Consider the following 19,962-nt stretch of genomic DNA (forward strand, 5'->3'; position numbering starts at 1 on the left):
CAGTTACTGAGAAAAAAGCTGAATAAAATCTCGGGACTGTAGTTAGGCAGATAGATGTGTGTGGAGTGAATAAGAGGAGAAAAGAGGCTGGGAGTGAAAGGGAGTGTTAGGAGAGGTTACTGACTGCTTTGAGGGAGGCAGCAGGTGTGTGAGATAGGGAGAGGCAGCAGGTGCACAGGATGGGGGTTAGCAGAGATTGAGGCCAGGAGGGTTGTTGGAATGAAGGATGTGTTGTAAGGATAACTCCCATCTTGAAGATCAAGAAAGCCGGTAACAAGCCAAAGAATTTAGATGGTACAGGTTGTGAAGCTCAATAACTCATTTTTGAGTGACTACTATCATACCAATCACTACAATATGTAACAACCAAAATGAACCTACAAGTCAGAATTCTGTTGAAACTGTACAAGTAATTAAAAGAGTTGTCAGATACTTGCCCACCAGCTGGCAGATGCAAATTCTCAACATTAAATCCAAATGCTCCAGACAAACCCTCAAATTCCTGGCACAAGTCCTGCCCCTCCACTAAGTAAAACAAATTCAGTGCAAAATGAACAATGGTTTCATTGTTTCTTTTCTTTATTCATATTGTGTTATAATCATAAATTCTGCAGCTGCCAGCTGAGCGCACCTTGTCTACTCTTTGGCCAGTGCCACTTCTCTGTGAGCTTCAGATTTGCTATAACCTCTTATTTCTGTAGAGTATGGGGTCATCCACCGATCACTGTACGCTCTGTACTTGCTTCCACATGCCAACAAATTTAAAAACAATTCCAGTTCCTTCCTTTTATTCAGGTGCAGGTTGTTTCTACCCAGAACTCTGAACTGCAGCAACTTAATGAAACATTCAGATAAGACTGCATAGGTGCTACGAGTTTAGATTTCATCACCTCTGCAACAAATTTTGTATTGAAGTTATTAAGTCTTCAACTATGTCTAACTTTCAACAATGAATAGAAAGTGCTTTTTATTTTAAGAACAGTTATATTGCATCTCCAGACACCATTACATGATGTTGAGAAACATTGGGTGTATGTAAAGTTTCAGTTTGTACATTCAAATCTGACAGTATTTGAATGAATGGGTGAAACATTTTACAGTTCTGAGGACTACTTTTGTTCACTTACTCAATGGCACATCTTGCTATGCGAAGTGGGGACACCTAAATCGTGGAACAATCATAAAGCCCCACAGGTACCCCAACTTCTGACAGTACTGCAAACCTCATCCAACCTGGAAGATGCAAAGAGTCCATCCGTATCATGACTCATGCAAAAAAAAAGCCTCCAAATAATTTTCTATTCATAACTATTTAACTAGTAAATGGATTCAACCACTGCGACCATCATTTATTGGCTAGGTAGACATAGGGGTAACATGACTCTAAAGGGGTGATACGTTACACCACAGTACATTAGACAGTAAGCTGTTAATAATTGGGACAGTTCCCAAAATTTTTCTACTGTCACAACTAGGTCTTGAACCTGTGACCTGTAACTTTCGTGAGCAAGAGTTCTATCAGCTAAGGTATCTAAGCGTGACCCATGCTCACAGCTGTATTTTCACTAGATTGCTGTACTGTTTGAGCTATCCAAGCACTACTTAAGATCTGCTCTCACAGCTTTACTTCTGCCAGTACTAGCATAGGGAAGGCTGTGAGGGCAGGTTGTGAGTCATGTTTGGATATCTCAGTAGGTAGACCACTGGGCTGCAAAAGGCAAAAGTCCCATGTTCAAGTCCTGGTTCGCCTCAGATTAACCCGACAGGAAGTTTCAAATCAGCCACACCCTGTTTCCGAGTAAAAATTCATTTTGGATCAAATATATAAGTTGCAGCTTTCACTTAGTTGATTACATTAAATTTACATAACCTTTTGTTTCTTACTGCTGTTCCTATTACACAGTTAGCAATTTAAAAACAAGCAACTAACAATTGTCACAAATAGTTTGAAGTAGCTTTATTTTCTGCATATAACTATAGAAAAGTAACCAATTTTCAGCTACTAGTATTGTGGAACATCTAGTGAAGCCCAAATTATAAAGAGAATGTACGTAAGAAAACCTCTTAAAAATAAAGAGTGCACCTATGATAAATGCAACAGTGTATTAGTGCATTTATAAGGTATACTCTGGTGCCATGTCATCTGTGGGTGGCTGAATGGTCTCTATAAGATATGCAGCGTATTGCTATAGGGGACGCAGCAGTGGAGACTTTCATATTAGAACAAACAAACATACACTTTTATTTGCCACCCAGTTTACAATGTTATCCACAGCAAGCAACTGCTTTGTACATGCTACTTTGCTTTGGAGTGTGTGTAGCTCATTGTTTTCTTATTTTCAAATAAGTGAAGAAATTAATCCTGTTCCATTATTAATGGAATGGATCGGCCATCACTATGATCATTTGTCAGTTCTGCATTTGCAGGAAAACCGAACACACATGTAAAGTTGGCTGCCCTGTGAGTAGGGTGTGGGATTTGGTCCAGCACACTGCTTCTCAATTCTTGGGCAGTCAAATTTCATGTTTGTTTACACTAGTGGTCAACTGCCATGTTACAATGTCCATACTTACAGTGACCAAAAAACAAAACTGATTATGCCGAGGAGAAAATCCTACTGCTTCTCAACAGAATTTTTTCTTTGTTGAAAGCTTAAACACATAATAAAAGCAGAAAACAAGCAAAATTTGTTTCAGAAAAAGAAAACTTATGAAGTTTTTGCAATAATTATTTCACTCAAAATAGGTGCTATATTTTTATTATATGTGATAATGCATTTGGCAGTCTTTTGTGGCCAATGTCATTAAAATGTAGGCCAATTATTTTTAAATGCTACTGCCTTCATTCTTGGGCTTGTTTTTATTCCATCAGATTCACTTAAACACTTGAAGAGACCATATTACATTTTACACTCCAATTTTCAAAAATATCTTTCCCATCCTTGTTGCCCACTCTTTTTTAACAACTGTTACTCAGTTCATTTAATTTTATAGAATGTTGCGTTTTTAGATAAACCAGTGACATCATGTTGAAGTGTCTTACATCTCCACAATTTATGTAACAGTAATAATGAAATTAATATTAAGATACAGCCTAAAATTCAGTCACCACTTGAAATTATTTTTCCCATGAATTTCAAGTGGTATTGTATCATCCAGTTTCTTTCATCATAATATAACACACGAGTGCTGTATTATGGTATTTTCTATTTTTCATAAAACACTTCATTATGAATTATGGTGGTGGTGGTGGTGGTGGTGGTGGTGGTCATTTTCAGTCTGAAGACTGATATGATGCAACTCTCCAAGCTATTATATTCTGTGAAAACCTTTTCCTCTCCGAATTACTACTGAAACCTACATCCTTTTGAACCCACTAATTCTTTTCAGCCATTGGTCTCCCACTGCAACTTTAACACCCCACAATTCCCTCCAATACTAATTTAATTATAACATGCTGTCTCAGAATGTGTCCTATCAACAAAACCCTTCTTTTAGTGTAAATTTGTGCTACAAATTATTTTTCTCCCCAGTTTTATTCTGTACCTCTTCATTATGTGATCTACCATGTAATCTTCAGCATTCTTATGTAGCAAAGATTTCAAAAGCTTCTGTTCTCTTCTTGTCTGAACTCTTTATTGTCCACTTTTCACGCCTTTACAAAGCTGCACTCCATACAAATGTCTTCAGAATAGACTATTAACATTTAAATTTATAGTCAATGTTAACAAAGTTCTCTTTTACAGGAAGCCTTTTCTTGCCATTGCTAGTCTGCATTTCATAACCATCATCAGTTATTTTACTGCCCAAATAGCAAAATTCATGGACTACTTTCAGTGTCTCATTTTCTATTCTCATTCTTTTAGCACCTCCTGATTTAATGTGACTACTTTACATTACCCTTACTTTTGCTTTGCTTTTGTTGATGTTCAACTTATATCCTCCTGCCAGGGCACTGTCTATTCTGTTCAACTGCTCTTCCAAGTCCTTTGCTGTCTCTGACATAGCTACAATGTCTTTTAGAAACCTCAAAAGTTTTTATTTCTTCTACATGAACTTTAATTCCATCTCCAAATATTTTCTTTGGTTTCCTTTACTGTTTGGCTCAGTATACAGTTTGAATAACCTCAGGCATAGGCTACAACCCTGCCTCACTTCCTTCTCAACAACTGCTTCCCCTTTCATGCTCTTTCTCTTTAATTTCAAAGGGTGTGCATTGTCAAGAGCTTTCTTTAAGTTTACAAATGCTATAAATGTAGGTTTTTGAAACCTACCTTCCAAGAAATGTCATTGGATCAGTGTTGCCTCGTACGTTCTTAAACTTCTCCAGAACCCAAACTATCTTCCCAAAGGTTGGCTTCTACCATATTTTCCATTTTAAACTGATAGTTTGGTAATATTCACACCTGCCATTTGAATTATTACATTTTTCTTGAAGTCTGGTAGTGGAAAAGTTTCATTATGTTTGGCTCTCCCAGTTATATTAGTAATTCTAAGGAAATGTTGTCTACTCCACAGGCCTTGTGTCAACTTTAGGCACACGTGTTCTGTCAGATTCCTCTTGCCGCATCATATCTCCCATCTCATCTTCATCTGCTTACTCTTCACTTTCTGTAGTATTGCCTTCTGGTTCATTTCCCCTGTACAGCCCCGCCTTCCACATTTCAGCTGTCTCCAAAGGAATTGCAGGTGGTGGGGTGTTAGCGCAGGGGTGAGGAGCTTTTAGAGGTGCCCCCCCTTTTGAATGAATCAAAAACTATGGTTTCTAGCGAACATGTTTCCTCATACAGAATTAAACTACATCACATTTCTTACAAAAATTGTGTTATTAATTTTTTTCTGTAGAACTAGTAGTACCTGCATTGGACCAAATGAGAAAATCACCCTTATTTAATAGTGTTTAATGGTATAAAATTAAGGTTTGTTGTTGTGTGAAGTACTTTAAGAACAAATATTAAAATTGTGTACTACATCTAAGTACAGTGCAGCCACATTATGGGATGAATTTTGTTCTGGAGGTGTAACATGTTGGAGATTTGGGGGGGATATAGAATTGCAGTGGAAGGTTGTGAATTTCCTTCCTTCATAAGTTCGCAAACTGATAAGTGAACAGGTCATTCCACACTCTGTTTACTCCACTGCGTCTCAAGAAGTAACTGCGAGGCTTTTCACAAAATTATACCAATGCTCACAGTGTGCAGTGTGTAGATGTGCTTGGGGGTGGGGGTTGTTTTCCACAGAGTGCATTAACATTACAAGGAGTAAAGATATGAGTTACTAATAATACTAATTCAAGAAATATATATGGACAAGAGTCTTCATCTGCACACTCTTGCACTTTGCTAGAGGGTAAATTTATCTTAGTCATCCTATACAGCACCTGTAGCATTCTTCTGGGAAAGGCAGCTTCCCCCAAACACAAATGCTGCTTGCTTTTCAGTTTACAGGCGAGCCTTATCTCCCAGCGTTTCCTGTCCAGTTCTCTTATGTGAGTAGGCAAAACATCTTCACTGAGATCATGTTTATATGGGGGAGTTATTTTCAGTTTATTAAATGAGTATTATTTGCTGTTGCTAAGCGAGATTCTATGTAAAATACATTCCAAAGGCACCTTACTGTTGTCTATCATAGACAGCTGATTTTTAAGCTGTGTGATTGTGCAGTAGTCACTTGCTGGTGCATTAATGAATGGCCAGAAACATGCAGAACTTAACTTTATCATTCCTTGCACTGTGAAAATTACACCAGACAGTGATAATGGAGACAATGAGATGGACATTGTTGAACTGAACAGTGTGTAACTCTTGGGACAGGCTCTTCAGTATGGTTAATAGCTGACAGCTCCAGCTGTTAATGTTTTTTTACATAATAGCTCACTTAACAACAGTAAATAGTAAACTGAAACTAACTTCACTATATAAACATGAGTTAAGTTATTTTGTCTACTAACATAAGAGAGCTGGACAGAAAATACTGGGGAGTTAACAGTCTGTCTGTAATCTGAAAAGTGACCAGTGCTCATGATGTGGGAAATTGTCTTTTCCAGAGGAACACTACAGCTGCTGTACAGGATGACTAAGAATCAATTTCACCTCTAGCTCTGTAGAACAAGCAGCAGCAGCAGCAGCTTTACTCATCCATAGATCTCTTTTTACAAGGATATAGGACATGTCAAACTATTTACAAGTTTAGACCAATTTAAAATAAGCTAATTCATATACACATACATTTACAGACTTCTAGTTAGAGACAATCATCAGATTTACTCCTGGTATACAATACTTTTTTTACAAATAACTTATCAAATAATGTAATGCCACACTGTTAACTCATATCTCACCTTCAGCACTGTACGCAGTATACACACATTGTTTCATAACACCTCACTCCACACACACACACACACACACACACACACACACACACACACACACACTGGTGATCTGTGGGCTATTTTCTGAAGGGTAAGTTGTTCTAGAAAAGGGGAAAAAGAAGGAAAAAAACATAGTGTAAAGGTGTTATGTGGAATGATGGATGTTTCATAATTATTATTGCTATTTACTTCTCTCTCTCTCTCTCTCTCTCTCTCTCTCTCTCTATATATATATATATATATATATATATATATATATATATATATATTTTTACCAAACCCCTACTCTGTTTTATCTAAGTAATCCTTCAATGTATGAAATGTATTGCATAACAGGTACTTTTTAGCTGCCTTTTTAAATAAGTGTATTTTTGCAATTTCTTCTATCTCTTTTGGTAATTTTTTGTACAGTTTTATTCCTTGGTAGAAAATGCTGTTTTGAGTTTTATGTTTATTTTTTCTTGGCAAATGTAAGTTGTGTCTAGCTCTTGTTCCATGGTCATGGATAGAACTCTTTGTGCAGTAATTACCAATGTTATTTTTGATGTGTACAACTGACTGGTAAATGTATTCATACGGAGCAGTTAATGAGCTCGACTACCATTTTTGGTTATGATTCTTATGGCTGTGTTTGAAAATTGTGTTCATAATTTGTGCATTTGTTCCCCAAAAAAGAATGCCATAGCTAAGCACTGAGTGTACATATGAATAGTATGTAACTAAAAGACACTACATGTTACACATTGATGATAGGATTCTAAGGGCATAACATGCTGATGACATTCTGTTTGCAAATACCTTTGTGTGGTCACACCACTTCAACTGAGAATCAGTATTCATTCCTAGAATTTTTGCAATTGTTACACAGTCTGTAGAGGTGCCATCTATGTTTAATTTAACATTGTCATTTTCCCTCTTCAAACTGAAATTCATGGCATTAGTTTTCTTTATGTTCAATGTCACTTTATTGCTTATTGACCAATCGTAAACTTCCTTGAGAGCTTCATTAGCTTTTTGAGAATGGTGACAGCAGGGAAATGGGCCAGTAATTTTCTATATCCTCTACATTACCTTTCTTAAGCAAAGGTTCAACTCTTGCCTCTTTTAACTGCTCTGGAAATGTCCCTGATGTGAAGGATTCATTTATTATATTTGTTAAGGGGTCTTGTATAATCTCTAAGCATTGTTTCAGTACACACATTGGTAATAAATCTAAGTCTGCTGACTTTTTATTTTTTAGTGTTTGAACAGTTTTATTGACTTCATTCTCTGCAGTTGGAAGTAATATCATTGTATTTAGTGCAGCATTATTTACAGGTATTATATTTGTTTTGGGGAATTTTTGCTGTAATTTCTCTGCAATTTTTGAAAAATGCTCATTTACACAGTTTGCTAAGTATTGTGGATCATTTATTACCTTATCCCCCTCCCTTAGCAGTATGTTATTTTGCATTTTTTTACCTCTCCCCATTTTCTTTTTTATAACATCCCAGACTGCTTTGCTTTTATTCTCTGCATTATATATTACTTTCTCATTAAATGACCTTTTTGAAGTAATCAGCATCTTCCTATAGATCTTTTTGCATCTGTGATAGAAATTTAAAAATTCTGGATCATTCCAACTCATTTTCATGGAACTGGGTATTTAAGTGTTTGGGAGAACTTCTTAATAGCTGCTGTTATCCATAAGTTTTTGTGAGATGTTGATACAGACATGCACACTTTTGGAAATGCCATTTCAAAGTTCAATTTAAATAATGTGGAGAATTTAGAGAATTTCTTATTCACATTGGTTTCCTTATACACTTCATCCCAGCTTTGTTTTGCTGGTTCCTTTGAAAAATCTTGTATTTTGATTTCTGATAGATGTCATTTGTAGGCTTGTAGTTCAGGGAATGATTCAATGCCTGATTTTACTGTTGTAATTTGAGAGAGATGGTCTGATAGTCCAAGATCTTTTACAGCTACATCACATTTTTCCCTATCCATGTTTGTGGCCACATTGTCAGTAACTGATGCAGTCGTTGTAGTAACCCTTATTGCACAATTGATGAATAGGGACATGCCAAAACTTTGAAGGCTATTTATATATTTATGAGGGTGCTGCTGGATTCATTTGTGATATTAGTGTTGATGTTAGTGTCCCCACACAGAATTATGTTGACCTTTGTACTTGAGACTGTATCTAGAACTTCTGTTAATTTATTGAAAAAGTGTCCACACTACCACTGGGAGATCTGTACACACATAAAATGATTAATTTCTTGGTGATATCAAGCCCTGTTAAATCAATAGCTGATATTTCAAAGTGTTTGTCTTCACTTGTTGTACTGAGGTCATGTTTCGATTTGAACTGTGTTCCTTTTCTGATATAAATGCATGATCCTTCACCCCTTGAAGTAGTTCTGCAGTAAGAGTTTGCCCTTTCATACGATGATAACACTATGTGTTGAATTTCTGTCTCTCTACACCAGTGCTCAGACACACAAACTACGATGCAGTTCAAAGATTGGAGCTCAACTTCTAATAGTTGTATTTTATTTTTTATTGATTGCATGTTTTGATGGAGGATTGTGAAGTCTGTCAAATGCCCCATGTTATTCTTTCCAATTGTTTGTTTTTCTTTGTGACATCTGGTATGTGTGATATTTGGAGTGTTAAAGTCTGTCTTGTGAGTGATTGTTTCAGTATTTTTTTAAAGTGCTGGATATATTCTTTAGGCAGGTGAACCTGTTGTCTGGGTTTATCCTAAGAAAGTCTTGCTTTTTCCTACCCATGACAACAGGTATTTGACCATGTGTGGCCCGAGACCCACCCCCAATACTTTCATGAATCACCTGTACCAATCTTCCCTTCCAGTCCTGCTTAAGTGTAGGCCACGCCTAGTGAAACCACATCTGTTGATAGTCCCAAGGGCACCATAGAAACATGAGCAAAGTTGGCTGCCCTCAGAGCCATCTGTAACCCCACAGTGATTCGCCTCACAGCTCCATCAAGGTGTGGCCGATCATGACGCCCAAACAGATCAACAAAGTGTATGTTGGTGCCATGAGTCAGAGAAGCTATCTTGTGCAGGTCATCACCTATATCATATGCCCCATCCCTGTCTGAATTGTTTCCCGCCCCACCCACTGTTACTACATGGTCCTCTTTTGTAAAGTCCTTATATAAAGACCCTGCATAAAGCCCTGCATTTGGCTTGAAGATAGTGGTGGCCTGGTACACTGCTCCTAAACTTTTCTCTAACTGAGGGCCTACACCTTGCCCATGGCTACTACCTAGCAGCAGCACTTTTTTCTTCCTAACACTTTGTACACTCCTAGGCTTCTTGGCCTCATTCTACCTGAGGCTCTTCTCCACTTAACTCTGTACGTGGTAGATAACTGTTTTTGGTGTTGATGATAAAACTGTCAGAACGTGTTCTCTTTCTTCCTGTCCTCCTGCCAGCTGCCAGTTCTCAACCACCTCCACACACACCCCCCCCTCCCACCTCCCTTGATCCTTATCAGTTCCTTCCTTTCTTCCTCCAACTGTGCCTGAAGGGCACAGATTTTCCTTTCCTGTTCCCCAGTCAAAATGTTCCTACTGCATACTCTGCAGTTCCAGGAGAGGGCCTCTTCTGTTCTCCCAACATTCTCCCCATTCTACCCCTCACCCCCACCCCCAACCTCACCCACACCCTCACCCCCTATGAAAATATTTCCTACAAGATTGGCAACAAATCCCTTTGCTCAGTATCTTATAACAGCTCCCACATTTCTCACTCGTGGTCAGTTTCGAAAGAATAATTAAATTTAAAGAATGTCTTAAATTTTCTAAGGACGCACAGTACATTGCCAGTAATTCATGAGGCACACTATGGAGGCTCAGTATAACATAGTGAAACACCCAGCAATTTCTCCCTGTGACATAATGGGATGGATAGTGGGGAATCATCTGCTCACTCTTCTGTTGGAAGACCTATGAATGAGGAAAGTGCACATCTACAATCTGGCAACCTACCTTCTTTCACACTTTTCCAACCCCCCCTCCCCTTTCCACTCTGTTACACCTCCAGAAGACTCTTCTTCCTTTAATACAACTGTGCTGCAATTAGATGTGGTACACAAATTTCGTATTTGTCCTTAACTCACTTCATTTAACAACAAACATAAATTTTGTAACATTAAGACATTATTTTTAATAAACTGCAATTTTTCCATCACCTGCTACAACGGAACTGCTAGTCTTAGAAAAAAGAGGAATAGGACCTTTTTGTTGGAAGTTTAATGTAGTTTCAATTTTGTTCTGGGAAACGTTTTCAGTAGAAGCCACAGTTCTCAAATTATTAAAGAAAAATGTAAAAAAAAGATTATCGTTAAAACCCCCACTCCACCCCCCACACCAACCTACTCACACCCACCTCTTGGACTTAGTATGTTATTCGTGGGACTCCCTCCTACCATTGTACAAAAATTAATGACTACACAATTTTTCCCCTATTTGACCTTTTTTTTTTCCTTTTACCCATTTCATCCTCCTCTTCCTTTACTATTTCGACCCTCAAAGTTACCCATTCATTTTCAGCTGTATTCCTTTCCCCCGTCTGAGTCAACCATTGCCTAATGCTCCCTCTGAAATTCTCAACTATCTCTGGTTCTTCAATGTACCCAAGTCCCACCTTGTAGCAACTTCTTCAGTTTTAACTATAGTTCACAACTACTAAATTGTGGTCAGAGTCCACTTCTGCCCCCTGAAAAGTCTTATATTTTAAAATACAGTTGAGAATCTGTGTCTTACCATTATATAATCAATCTGAAACCTTCCAGTGTCTCCAGGTTCCTTCCATCTATACAGCATTATTTCATGATTCTTAATGCGGCTATCAGTGATGATTTCATATTGTTCTGTGTAAAATTCTGCCAGGTGTTTTCCTGTTTCATATCTTTCCCCCCAATCTGTATTCTCCTACTATTTTTCCTTCTCTTGCATTTCCTACTATCGAATGCCATTCCACCATCACAGCTAAATTTTCTTCTCCCTTAACTAGCTTAATAATTTCTGTTACCTCATCACACATTCTGTCAATAGTGTCATCATGTGTGCTGCTAGTTGGCATATAAACTTGTACCACAGTGTAGGGGCTTCATGTCTACAATAATATGTTCACGATTCGTTTTACAGTAGCGTACCCACATTTATATTTTCTTTTTCTTTATTAGACCCACTTCTGCACTACCCCTATTTGAGCTATGTGTATGTTAATACCATCTTTTGGAACTGTAATAGTAGACGACATCTGTATCACTTTATTTTGAACCATTGTCAGTAGTCATGTAGCAGTAAGGGTTTCCTTACAGTTCTGTTTGCTAAGATCGCGGACAATTCTCACGCTTTAATTTACTTCTATAACCAGTATTAAATTATTATCATTAATCATGGCTTTTTGTTTGTAACTTCATTCTTAACATTCTTCTACACCTATGTGATTGTCTTTTGTTTTGTCTTTGTTTTGGTGGTTGTGGGAGTGTCTGCTATTGTTCTCTCTCTCTCTCTCTCTCTCTCTCTCTCTCTCTCTCTGTGTGTGTGTGTGTGTGTGTGTGTGTGTGTGTGTGCGTGCGTGCGTGCGTGCACGCGCGTGCGCCTGGCGTGGGAGGGGGGGGGGGGGGGGTGCTTAATTGTGTATTTCTTATTTTTGTGTGTGTGTGTGTGTGTGTGTGTGTGTGTGTGTGTGTGTGTGTGAGAGAGAGAGAGAGAGAGAGAGAGAGAGAGAGAGCGAGCGAGGGGGGGGGGGGGGGGGAGGTAGCTAGTATGTCCTAACTTCCGTGTGTAAGTTGTTATTCACTGTGGTAAGGTGGTGGATGTTCTAGGATGTGTACATTGCCAAATTTTTTTTGTGCTTATTTTGTAGTGTATAAAGGCATTGCTAAATATCTACAATATGTGTAATAGTTTAAGTAATGTTTGGTTGCTAATGTTTGTGTGTTTTATTTTTATAATTCCCTTTTGGATGTGGAAGTTTTCTTGTAGGGTTAGGAGACGTTTCTTGTCATTGAATATGGCTATTTTCCTCTCTGTTTTTATTGTGGTAGGCTGGAGATTTTCTTTTCGGACATGTCATGCACACGTTGAATGATGAGTACCATATTTCCATGCTCTTTCACACTCTTTGTGCCTTATTCCAAATGTTGTGCTGATCTGAATAAGTATATAACATCACCTATTCCACTAAGACAGTAAATTCAACTTCAGTGTAACAGTTTCGATGCTCTATACTTAATAGAGACCAGCAGAACATTTGAAGTAAGGTGTAAAAAATGTAAGAGAACATGGAAATGTGGCATGTGCCATTCAACATTTACAGAACATCTCTGACAAGAAAACTGCCAGCCAACACAATAGAAACAGACATGAAAATAGATTCCGTTGCAAAAAAATCCCATTAGCTTACAAGAAAACTTCCAAATCCAAAAGGCATTAACTCTTCGATGGAGTCATAAATTATTTTCTGTTCTTCATTGCTATTTGGCATTGGTAAATATATTTATTTATTATTATATATAAAAACAAAGATGAGGTGACTTACCGAACAAAAGCGCTGGCAGGTTATTTGTGTGTCTATCGACCTGCCAGCGCTTTTGTTCGGTAAGTCACCTCATCTTTGTTTTTATATATAATTTTTCCCACGTGGAATGTTTCCTTCCATTATATTTATTTATTATTATGTCAACTGGGCTAACTTTTGGTTTAAATCCTTAAATTTTTTGCTCACTTGTCTGCTTACTACGCACAGTCCGTCATTTCATAGCTCTCTAGTTCATAATTCTGCCTTCTGTAGTAAAGATAGGAACTGGGATTGCTATGTTTGGATGTGAACTGAGTTGGTGACCCTTCGCTCACAGTTCCAGGTGGTGCTGGCTTTACTCGTGGAGCTTGAGTTCATCACCAGTAGACACCACTGTAGGGATCCGGATGTGGGGATCCAAGGGACATCCAGCACATCCCATCGGTTACTGCCTGCATTGCGGTTGACCCCTCACTTGTGGTTGAGTGGGAGGTCATTTCCAGTTGCGGCAGACAGCGAAAGACTTTCCAAGGGGCTAGTCAAAAGGCATCCTCCGTTTGTCTGACAAACAAGTTTTAGGCAGTGTCTGTGGCCCTTAAAGATCCTGAACCAGATGCAGTCATTTGTCCTGTTTCAGAGGAAGCTTCTCAGTCTACAAGATCTGGACAGTCAAAGAGGGTAGGCTTACTGGTATTTGGAGCTCCAATGTTAGGCACGTAATAGGGTCTCTTAGGGATATCTCTGCCAAGGAGAGGAAGAAGTCCAGTTAGCACTCTGTGTGCGTACTAGGAGAGTCATCCCAGATGTGGAACAAGTGCTTCTGTATGTTATAAAAAGCAGAGGGTGCAGCCAGCCAATTGCAAGTGGGTGGCTCATGTTGGTTCTCATAATATCTGTCACTTTGGACCAGAAAAGATTCTCTGTTATTTTAAGCACCTATCTGAAGTGGAAACGAGTGCCAGTCATGCTTGCAAGATTAAGGCGGATCTCACTGTCTATAGCATCGACAACAGAACCGGCTTTGGACCTTTGGAACACAGCCAAACAGAGGATCTGAATCAGAGGCTCAGACAGTTCTGTAGCCCTGTAGGCTGCAGATTCCTTGATTTGCACCATAGAGTGATGGTGTTTCAAGTTCCGTTTAATATATCAGGAGTTCGTTACACTCAGGAAACTGGTAGTGGGTGACTTTTTAGGTTAGAGGGTCTTGGGAAAGTACAGGAGGGGCTTGAGTTTCAAATGGTGCAGGAAAAACACAGGATGAGGGTAGATCCAGCAATAATTGCTATTGTAGTTTTAAATTGTCATAGCTGTGTTGGGAAGTAACTAGTGCTCCAAGAGCTAATACAAAACACTGAAGCTCTAATCGTTGCCGAGATTGAAAGCTGACTGAAGCTGGAGATAAGTTCAACCAAAATTTTTCCGAAGAAGCTAATGGTGTTCAGGAAGAATAAATTACATACAGGTGGTAGTGGAGAGTTTATGATGTAGTGAAATAAAGTAGTTTCTACGAGTTAGTAGTGGTAGAGGTTATTCCTTTTACAGAACATTCATGGACATAGCAAACACTGTTGTACAACCAACTGAATCTCTGGTGCTGGCAGTGTAAATTCCAGAGAGTCTGATGATGCTCTTGTAATACTATAGAACAAAACTAGTCAGTAAATCATACTTGTTGTGACTTGTGGCAGTCCTGAAAAACTTAGGTACCCCACTCATACAATGATAGTTGGTGGTGAATACCATCTACCCCAGATATGTCGGCAAATGTTCGTGTTTAAAGTCCATGAAACACAAAATGTCATCAAAAAATTGTGGACCTCTTAGCAACAAATAATCTTGAACAAACGAGAGCATCATGGTGGGTGCAGGGATTAGTGACCACAAAGTTGTTGCAGTGAGACTGAATACTGTGGCATCCAAATACACCAAAAATTAACACAAAATATATCTGCTTAAAAAAGTAAGTAAAAATAGGCTTGACGTCTTGCTAAGAAACAGTGTCCACTCCTTCCAGACAAACTGTATAAGCATAGACCAGATGTGGCTTAAACCAAGGAAGTAATGTTGATGGCAACTGAGATATACATATATCAAATAAATTGCTAAGAGATGGTATTGTACCTTCATAGTACACAGAACATGTCAGGAGTCTGTGACAGCAGCAACAAAAACAGTATGCAAAATTTAAAAAAACACAAAATGTCGATGATTGGCCATGTTATATTGGAGTTTAAAACCATGTGTGGACTTGAATGTGAGATGCTTTTAATAGTTCCCACAATTAAACTCTGTCTCAAAATGTGGCAGAAAATCCCAGTCTGGTCATATGTAATTTACACTGTCGGCAAGACACAGTAAGCACCTTCATTACCTGATAGCAGTGTTACAGATGACAGTGCCACTAAAGTGAGGTTTTGGAAATTGCTACATCAAGGAAAATGAAGTAAATTTTCCAGATTTTGAATCTGGAACAGCTGATAATAAGAGCAACTTAGAAGTAGATACCCTTGGGGGTATTGAAGCACCTTAAAGCACTTAATAAAAGCAAGTCCTCCAGTCCAGATTGTATACCAGTTAGGTTCCTTTCAGAGTATGCTGATACAGTAGCTCTGTATTTAGCAATCATATACAATTCCTTGCTCAACAAAAGATCTGTACCTAGAGAATGGAATGGAAACCTGTACAGATCACAACAATACTCAAGAAAGGAAATAGGAGTAGTCTGCTGAAGTATAGAGCCATATCATTGACATAGATTTGTAATAGGATTTTGGACACACACTGTGTTCGAACATTGACATACACTGCGTTCGAACATTAAGAATTACCTCAAATAAAACAATCTGTTAACACATAGCACAGATTCAGAAAATATTGTTCTTGCAAAACACAACTAGCCCTTTATTCATACGAAGTAATGAGTGCAATTCACAGGGGATCTCAAATTGATTCCATATTTCTTTATTTCCAGGAGGCTTTTGATGCGATACAATACCTTGCAATCGATCAGATTTCATAAATACGGAGTATCATCTCAGTTGTTCAACCGTGTTCAGGACTTCCTGTGAAAAAGGTTACAATTCATAGTAATTGGTGGAAAGTCATCAAGTAAAATAAAAGTGATGTCTATGTAAACAATGTAGGAGACATCTGAGCAGCCCTCTTAGATTGTCTGCAGATGATGCTGTCATCAGTAGTGTAGTAAAGTCATCAGTAGATCAAAACCATTTGCAAAAGGATTTACACAAGATATGTGTATGGTATGAAAAATGTCAATTGTCTCTAAATAATGAGAAGTGAGAGATCATCGACATGAGTACGAAAAGGAATCCTTTAAATTTCGGTTCCATGATGTATCACACAAATCTTGGTTGCATGATAAATAATTAGGGATTACAATTATGAATTACTTAAATTTGAACAATGACATAGACAATTGTGTTGGGAAAATGAACCAAAGGCTGCATTTTAATGGCAGAACATGTAGAAAATGCTACAGGTCTACTAAAAAGACTGCATACACCATGCTTGTCTAGCCTCTTCTGGAGTGCTGCTACGTATTATGGGACCCAAATCATGTGGGATTGACAGATTGCATTAAAAGAATACAAATAAGGGCAACTTGTTTTAAATTTTCATAAAATAGGGAAAAGTGTCACATGGGTATGATAAACGAGTTAAGGCTTTTTCGTTGCAGTGAAATCTTTTCATGAAATTTCAATCTCTGTCTCTCTGCTTAGAAGGCGAAAATATTTTGTTGGTGCCCACCTACAAAGTGAAAAATCAGAGGAATCAGAGCTTGCACTGGAAAGATTAAATTGTTCATTTTACTAACATTGTGTTAGAGAGTGGAACAGTGGAGAAAAAGGCTGAAGGTGGCTCAATGGACCATCTGCCAGGCACGTAATTGTGAATTGCAGAGTAGTCATGTGAATATAAATATCAATGCCAAGGTTTGCATTACAACTTAGTCTTTCTGGCCAGCTGTATGGCAGGTTCAAAAGACTTGCTGAAAGGAAGCATGGATAAAGAGCAGTAAAAAGGGGAATGATGACTTGCTTAACATTAAAATTGAGAATGATGCAGTAGTGGAAGAAATGAAAGAATTGTCCTACCTAAGAATCAGGCTTACACAGGTGGCTGAAACACTGCAGGTATCAGAAATAGAGTGGCACAGGCAATGAAAACTTTGAATAAAATCTTTTTGGTTTTCAAAGCACATCATTTTGAACACAATACTTCAGCTTTCATGGAGAAGAAATAAAAATGAGGATATAATATGAACATCAACAAAAGCAAAATGAGGATAATGGAATGTAGTTGAATTAAATCGGGGTGATGCTGTGGGAATTAGATTAGGAAATGAGATGCTTAAAGTAGTAAATGAGTTTTGCCATTTGGGGAGCAAAATAACTCATGAAGGTCAAAGTAGAGAGGATATGAAATGTAGACTGGCAATGGCAAGGAAAACGTTTCTGAAGAAGATAAATTTGTTAACATTGAGTATAGATTTAAGTGTCAGGAAGTCGTTTCTGAAAGTATGTGTGTGGAGTGTAGCTGTGTATGGAAGTGAAACATGGACAATAAATACACTCCTGGAAATGGAAAAAAGAACACATTGACACCGGTGTGTCAGACTCACCATACTTGCTCCGGACACTGCGAGAGGGCTGTACAAGCAATGATCACACGCACGGCACAGCGGACACACCAGGAACCGCGGTGTTGGCCGTTGAATGGCGCTAGCTGCGCAGCATTTGTGCACCGCCGCCGTCAGTGTCAGCCAGTTTGCCGTGGCATACGGAGCTCCATCGCAGTCTTTAACACTGGTAGCATGCCGCGACAGCGTGGACGTGAACCGTATGTGCAGTTGACGGACTTTGAGCGAGGGCGTATAGTGGGCATGCGGGAGGCCGGGTGGACGTACCGCCGAATTGCTCAACACGTGGGGCGTGAGGTCTCCACAGTACATCGATGTTGTCGCCAGTGGTCGGCGGAAGGTGCACGTGCCCGTCGACCTGGGACCGGACCGCAGCGACGCACGGATGCACGCCAAGACCGTAGGATCCTACGCAGTGCCGTAGGGGACCGCACCGCCACTTCCCAGCAAATTAGGGACACTGTTGCTCCTGGGGTATCGGCGAGGACCATTCGCAACCGTCTCCATGAAGCTGGGCTACGGTCCCGCACACCGTTAGGCCGTCTTCCGCTCACGCCCCAACATCGTGCAGCCCGCCTCCAGTGGTGTCGCGACAGGCGTGAATGGAGGGACGAATGGAGACGTGTCGTCTTCAGCGATGAGAGTCGCTTCTGCCTTGGTGCCAATGATGGTCGTATGCGTGTTTGGCGTCGTGCAGGTGAGCGCCACAATCAGGACTGCATACGACTGAGGCACACAGGGCCAACACCCGGCATCATGGTGTGGGGAGTGATCTCCTACACTGGCCGTACACCACTGGTGATCGTCGAGGGGACACCGAATAGTGCACGGTACATCCAAACCGTCATCGAACCCATCGTTCTACCGTTCCTAGACCGGCAAGGGAACTTGCTGTTCCAACAGGACAATGCACGTCCGCATGTATCCCGTGCCACCCAACGTGCTCTACAAGGTGTAAGTCAATTACCCTGGCCAGTAAGATCTCCGGATCTGTCCCCCATTGAGCATGTTTGGGACTGGATGAAGCGTCGTCTCACGCGGTCTGCACGTCCAGCACGAACGCTGGTCCAACTGAGGTGCCAGGTGGAAATGGCATGGCAAGCCGTTCCACAGGACTACATCCAGCATCTCTACGATCGTCTCCATGGGAGAATAGCAGCCTGCATTGCTGCGAAAGGTGGATATACACTGTACTAGTGCCGACATTGTGCATGCTCTGTTGCCTGTGTCTATGTGCCTGTGGTTCTGTCAGTGTGATCATGTGGTGTATCTGACCCCAGGAATGTGTCAATAAAGTTTCCCCTTCCTGGGACAATGAATTCACGGTGTTCTTATTTCAATTTCCAGGAGTGTAGTTTAGACAAGAAGAGAATAGAAGTTTTCGGAATGTGATGCTACAGAAGAATGATGAAGATTAGATGAGTAGATCACGTAACTAATGAGGAGGTATTGAATAGAATTGGGGAGAAGAGAAATTTGTGGCACAGCTTGACTAGAAGAAGGGATCAGTTGGTAGGCCATATTCTGAGGCATCAAGGGATCACCAATTTAGTATTGGAGGGCAGCGTGGAGGGTAAAAATCGTAGAGGGAGACCAAGATCTGAATACACTAAACAGATTCAGAAGGATGTAGGTTGCATTAGGTACTGGGAGATGAAGAAGCTTACACAGGATAGAGTAGCATGTAAACTGCATCAAACCAGTCTCTGGACTGAAGACCGCAACAGCAACAATAACAACTACTTCAGCTTTCATCAGATGTCTTTCCCATCCCTATCATGAGTAAAGCTACTAATTTCCAGGTTCAGCATGGTGCTCCGCATGCATAGATAGTTCAGCAACATCTGAAACCTTCCAGAGGAGAGCTGAAATAATGCATGTGCGGGAAGAGTAGGTTGGCAACTTTCTGGCAGCTTCAGTACACTGGAGAGCTGAATAACATCAGGTGGTGCAAGATGCCAGTACTACATCTGAAATGGCTGATCTTGGTTTACAATGTATGCATTATTTCAGATTTCCTCTGGCAGTTTGTAGGTGCTGCTGTCTGACCTATATAAATGGAAAACCATGCCAACCCTGGCTGTCCGTAGTTCTGATCCTGATGAAGATGATGTAGGATACAGCTGTCTAAAGCTCAGGTTCTGTTCAAATTGATGCCACTTGCAAACCTAGATTATTAAATTTTTTATATTTTGAAAGATCATGGTTGTAATAGTTGGGTAGACATAGAAGATTAACAAAACTATCCTCACTCCGGATACACAAGCTGCTGCATTACCAACCAATGAGGAGTCCTCATTGTCACTTGGTTGCAGATTATAGGCAACATAGATAGATTCCAAACAAAAAAATGATGATAGGGAGAAAAATAAGAGCAAATCT

At 39.6% G+C, this 19,962-nt stretch overlaps 1 protein-coding gene across 4 annotated transcripts in view; it reads left to right on the top strand.

Moving 5' to 3' along the window:
- Positions 1–19,962, top strand: part of LOC126480916 (uncharacterized) — a 331,145-nt gene that overhangs the window by 226,742 nt on the left and 84,441 nt on the right. The gene's annotated exons all lie outside the window — the stretch shown is intronic.

This window comes from Schistocerca serialis, chromosome 1 (genome assembly GCF_023864345.2).
Source record: "Schistocerca serialis cubense isolate TAMUIC-IGC-003099 chromosome 1, iqSchSeri2.2, whole genome shotgun sequence".
In the NCBI taxonomy this organism is placed as follows: domain Eukaryota; kingdom Metazoa; phylum Arthropoda; class Insecta; order Orthoptera; family Acrididae; genus Schistocerca; species Schistocerca serialis.